Consider the following 5,931-nt stretch of genomic DNA (forward strand, 5'->3'; position numbering starts at 1 on the left):
GACCCAACCTTCTAATTTCACTTAATTTAGAGGTAGTGAGTGCATAGCCCATGGAATTTAACCTGTTAACTATATCAGTGTTTGTGTGTGGAGTAACAGTATTATCAGGAATTCTAAAGCATGCTTTGACAATATCACTATTAACACAAAACTGCTTACCTTTAAGAGTGAAAGTGATGGTCTTGTCAGTTGAGTTGTACACTGCAGTTTTTATATCTCCTCTACAACCTCACAGTAGATAATGGGAGACTCCAGCATAGCATAGTTGAGTTTACAGCTTTTCACAAAATCCATCATTTTGTAGTAATTACCAGACTGTTGAATCTCCTTGTTCACTAGAGCTGTGAAGTTGTTTTTCTCATAGATGTATCCAGTTTGAGACATGATTTTGACGACTTGTGCCATTTTTAGAAATTGAAATTTGCAGAGAGAGAGAGAGAGTGATTGATTTTGAGGAAGAAAGAAATTAGAGCAAATAAATTGAGAGTGATAAAAGAAAAGGAATGAAAATGAATTTTGCTTTTATACTCTCATAAAAATAAACTGACAAAAGTAATAAAGAACCAATCAAAATAGCCCAAAATATCCGTTTAAATTAAAATAAATTGTCATAATTCTATCAATCATCCGTCGAAATATACTTACAGTCTGTAAGTAAACTCGATGGATGATGTTCGGAGAATTAACGACTATGATTTGGACAACTCGACGGATGAGGATAAATCATTTTATCCGTTGGGTTATTAAAAATAATCCAGAAAGGTAATTGATTTTAGATATTCTATTCCGACGGATGATCAGACTCGATGGATAATGATCATCCGTCGGGATGTAAATTTTGACTTAGCCAAAATTTCATCCAAAGCAGAAAAATCAATTAAATTTCTAGCTGCATTGCAACTTGCAAGAAAAATATCTGAAATAATTCAAGAATAATTAAGCATACCTAATTCACTTACCAACCCTGAAAAGGTGGATTCATCTAGTGGCTTGGTAAATATATCTACAAGCTACTTTTCACTTGGAACAAAATGAAGTTCCACAGTACCATTCATTACATGCTCCCTAATGAAGTGGTATTTAATGTCTATGTGCTTTGTCCTTGAATGTTGTACTGGATTCTCAGTAATGACAATTACACTTGTGTTATCACAGAAAATAGGAATTCTTTCCACTTGCAGACCATAGTCTAGCAATTGGTTTTTCATCCACAAAATCTGTGCACAGCAACTACTAGCAGCAATATATTCAGCTTCTGCTGTAGAAGTAGAAACTGAATTTTGCTTTTTACTAAACCAGGACACTAGCTTGTTTCCTAGAAATTGACAGGTTCCTGTTGTACTTTTTCTATCAATTCTACAACCTGCATAATCTGCATCAGGATAACCAGTTAGATCAAAACCAGAATCTCTAGGGTACCAAATGCCAAGTTTTGGTGTACCTTTGAGATATCTGAAAATTCTCTTAATAGCAATTAAGTGAGATTTTCTAGGGTCAGCTTGAAATCTAGCATAGAGACATGTAGAAAATATTATATCTGGCCTACTAGCTGTTAAGTATAGAAGTGAGCCAACCATGCCTCTATAATTTGAAATATCCACAGACCATTAATAGTGTTTAATTCAGGTTTAGTTGCAGTGGCCATGGGAGTTTTTGCAGATGTGCAATCCATTAGTTCAAACTTCTTTAAAAGATCATAAATGTATTTAGTTTGACTAATGAATATTCCATCACTAACTTGCTTAACTTGCACTACACCATAAATGGCCTATAGCAACACCAAGAAAATGTTACAACAGGCCCAAAAAAATGTTACCATAGCCAGAAAATGCCCTAAGGTAACATAAAAATTAAGTTGCTTTTTTTCGAGTTACCTTTGGCCCCTAAGGTAACATTACTTTTGCCCTGGTGTAACGTTCACATTTGTGTTACAATAGCTGTCAAAGGTAACATCAATCTATGTCTATAGTATCACAATATGTATGTTACCTTTGGACTTAGAATTTTCAAAAAAGATGGGGCCCACCAGTGGGGCCCACATACATAATGTGATACTATAGACATACTTTAATGTTACATTTGATACATATTATAACATTAATGTTTTGTATTATACCAATTTGTTTGTAACATTTTAAGTACCTAGTAAAACATATTTCTCAAAAAAAAAATTGACAGGAATGGTTTGTAAATTTAACATGCCATTAAAATCTGTTTTTCATCCAAGTCAACCAAATAAACAAAAATGAGAATAAAAATGAACAAAAATGAGAACACAGTTTTGGTATTAATATAAAAACTACATGGTTAAATGGACAGCGGTTAAGCAAAATTTTCGTGTGCGCTCTTGGGTGTCATCTCCAGCTTGTCTTGGTCTTGCAAGGGTTTCTCTTTAGCGAGGAGCTTAGACACCTCAAGATATTTGTTCATCTTCCTCTTGTACATCTCACCAAGTCACTGAATCAAAATTAAACAAGTAATTAGTAAAAGCAATCTACTGAGAATAAAACGCAATGACTAAGAGTCACACACTAAACATTAATTATTAAGTACTGCAAAGCATGTTTAGTTAATAGATGTGATAATCTTCTGATCATAAGTTAGATAATGGATACTTCTACTTTAATAACAAGAGTTGAAGAAGATGGTTAAGACAAAGACACCTAGCTTCTAAGGCAGCCTCAATCATGTGTAGCACAAAAATAAAAAAATTGAACAAGCTTCATGACTTTTCCAGGAGATACCTTTTTCAACCATCTTTCCACAATGAATCACTGCAATCAAATCAACATTTCTAACTGTGCTCCAGCGATGTGCCACAATGACAGTTGTTCTATTAATCATTAACCTGTCTAATGCTTCTTGAACAATTCTCTCGGATTCGACATCAAGTGCCTAGTTGCTTCATCTAAAAGCAGAGCACACATCATGTTATGAGGCTCCATATAATACTCACGTGTTGCAAGTTGCAACTGAATGGATTACTTTAAATTAAGATATTTAATATACTAAAGTCTCGAGGGATAAATATGAATATATAAACAAACAAAAAAATTGCATGCACCTGATAACATCCAACATAAAACAGCAGCCCGCCTACAGCCACATCAGGTGTATTATCCAGAAAAGTATATTACAATCCCAGAAGAAATAAAGAGATTACATGCAGCACAGAAAAAATGTTATGAAACAGCCTTGTTATTGTTCGTTAAAGCTGACAATGATATAAAGAAGTTATGACCAGTTGTACTTTTTTAATAAATATATGACCTTACCATTCCGGAAACACCTCCAAGTAATAAAGGCCGTCTCCCAAGTTTATCAAAGATTAAACTTCCGTCTACAAAAGTGTGAAACAAGACACAAAAATCAAGTAAAGAAAAGGGTTTTCTTAAAGGAAATAAATGATTTGCTATACAGGTGCTATGGACCTGAAAAAATAAGAAGAGATTTGTATCTGGTATTCTCCAAATAGCAACAGTAGTACCTGATGTATATCAAAATAAGATGAATATCCAAATTATATTATCAAATACATGTATATATATTAGAAGTTTCACTCTCCTGTAGATTTAGAGTACCGCTAAAATATCATAATAAACTCTCAACAGATCATTAGAACAATCCTCAAGTTTCCGCATTGACTAAACATAGAAGCAAACCAATTGACTATTCAAATAAACAATAAAATTTGATAACATTCAATTATCGATGTAACAGATTTTAACAGTAGTCGTAGATCTCATTTGTTGTTCCTGCTAAAAAACCTATATTTTTAGTAACTAGCTTCATTATTTACAAAGATTATGTTACCTAGCAGAAAATTTTCACCATTTTATTTTTAATTCTTATTTCTTTCTCGTAATGTGCATCCCTCTCTTACCTATAGTCTATAGAGATACCAGCAAAGGTGCTAACTAAAAATTCAGAATAACTTAATATTATCCAAAGTTCTTATAAGCATACAGCAATTTCCAAATATTATGTCATTTCTTAAGACTGTAAATTCAAATTCAAGCGTGAAAGCTTTCTCTAATAGAAGTCTGTCTTATAACAATTAATTGTTACAAGTAAAACACTGAAGTAGGAACATCACCATAAAGGTCAAATTACCATTCATATTGAAATAATACTTCAGCCAACTTAGCTAACAAAATATTAATGACGGTAACAAGTATAGGAACACGATATAAAAACATATACCGTAAACTTTAATGACATAAAGAAGTGAATAACATATGTTCAAGGGAATGTTAACACTATACCTCACGGGGATCTTCCTGAGATGGATCACGAAGAGCAAAAATCTTCTTCTGCCAGAAGTAAGCATCGTCATCAAAGTTCAGTTTGGTATCCGCAGCTACCAACTTGTAATCTGAAGTCTCGGCAAGGGGATTAATCTGTCAATATATTACTGGTTTAGTAACATAATTCAATAAAACAAATCTCATATCAATCATGAGTACTGCGAACAAAATGCATACTTCCAACATATTGTAAAGCAATAAGCAATGATTAAGATATAACTATCATTACTGTAAAGCGCCAAACAAAATTTTGATAACTGAAGATAACTGATAACCAGGAGGAGACTGAATAATCACCAGGAGCACTGCATCTAAAATGCTAAACTTATCAATGGTCACAAAACCAAACTGTGCAGGGACACAGTCCGGTTCGCGAGTGGTTACTACAACCCTGTTCCTGTAGTATGTCTTTGAGAAAACAAACACCGATAAATTCACAACAAACATATATGTATATATACAACAACTTAAAGCAATAAATTGAACTCGATAAATTCACAGTCTTTATATTATTCACACTTAACATATATATGTATATACCACAATTCGCCACACTTTTAATTATTTAGTTATTCCTCATTATTAACGACATTACTAACATATAGTACAGGCTCAAGTACCAAACCCATCTGAAATAACCGAATTTCTAAAATTAGGGCAATGCTACACACCACTTCAAGCATTCCGTTATTCCCCCAATTTATCTACATTACTAACAACAAAACATCACATATCATGAAATAAAGTGCAAGTATATCGGAAACAATTGCAATTACACACTAATATCATTATATCGGTGTCCTCCTACTCTTATCGACATTACTAACCACAAAACATCACATAAAACCAGAGAGAGGGATAAAAAAGATGAGTACCTTAATGTAGAAGTGCAAGATAAGCCTAAGCTTAGAAATTTAGTTAGAACCAAAATAAACCAAACTAACCCTGAAACAAAGAGATAAAACCAATTAAAACCCCCAATTCAAAAAAAACCCTAATTTGGTCTAAATCTCGAATTCGTTCAAATAGCCCCATATCCATCAATCTGTGAACGATTAGCTTTATATTGAATACAAATTGATTTATAATACTCTCAAACCAGAGAAAAAGGTAGAGAATGGCCGAGAGAGCGATGAGAGAGAGAGAGAGAATGAACTGAGAGATAAAGAATGAGACTGTTGATAATAGTTTAGCTTTTTGACTTGGTTCAAAAAATTTAACCTACCGCCTGTGTGCAAAAAATTGCCGCTTTCCCAAATTTTACCCGGCTTGTCAAACTCTCCTCTAATTTTGTATTTTATTTTTTTTTCTTTTAAAAATATCATTATCTTTATATATTGTAACCAAATTATTGATTTAATATTTAAAAAAAATGTAATTATTCACTTATTTTATTAAAATTATATTTATAAATTACTACTTAAATGTATTACAAAATTAATTAATTTAAATTCAAATATTTTATTTATATTTAAATATTTTGTAAAAGGATAATATTTTATTCCTTTATACTCTATGGTAACACAAGTTTAAACATGTTGCAGTGTGTAACACTTCCTATCTATAGTAACATGCTGGAAAGGTTATGGTAACATCAAATATGCGATGTTGCGGTAGACAAAGA

The 5,931-nt window shown here is 32.5% G+C and overlaps 1 long non-coding RNA gene across 2 annotated transcripts; it reads right to left on the minus strand.

The window, feature by feature from the left end:
• Positions 1-2,320: 2,320 nt before the first annotated feature.
• On the minus strand, positions 2,321-5,299 carry LOC141716854 (uncharacterized). 2 transcript variants are annotated; one of them, XR_012573391.1, is made up of 6 exons: positions 5,183-5,299; positions 4,266-4,400; positions 3,276-3,340; positions 3,065-3,096; positions 2,745-2,908; positions 2,321-2,457 (listed from the first exon to the last, which is right to left on the minus strand). It is a non-coding gene; the product is annotated as an uncharacterized LOC141716854 (long non-coding RNA). The 2 variants fall into 2 exon arrangements; XR_012573390.1 differs by lacking the exons at positions 3,276-3,340; positions 4,266-4,400; positions 5,183-5,299 and having other exon boundaries at positions 3,065-3,193.
• Between the last annotated feature and the right edge of the window lie 632 nt (positions 5,300-5,931).

Source organism: Apium graveolens, chromosome 4, assembly GCF_009905375.1.
Source record: "Apium graveolens cultivar Ventura chromosome 4, ASM990537v1, whole genome shotgun sequence".
Lineage (NCBI taxonomy): Eukaryota > Viridiplantae > Streptophyta > Magnoliopsida > Apiales > Apiaceae > Apium > Apium graveolens.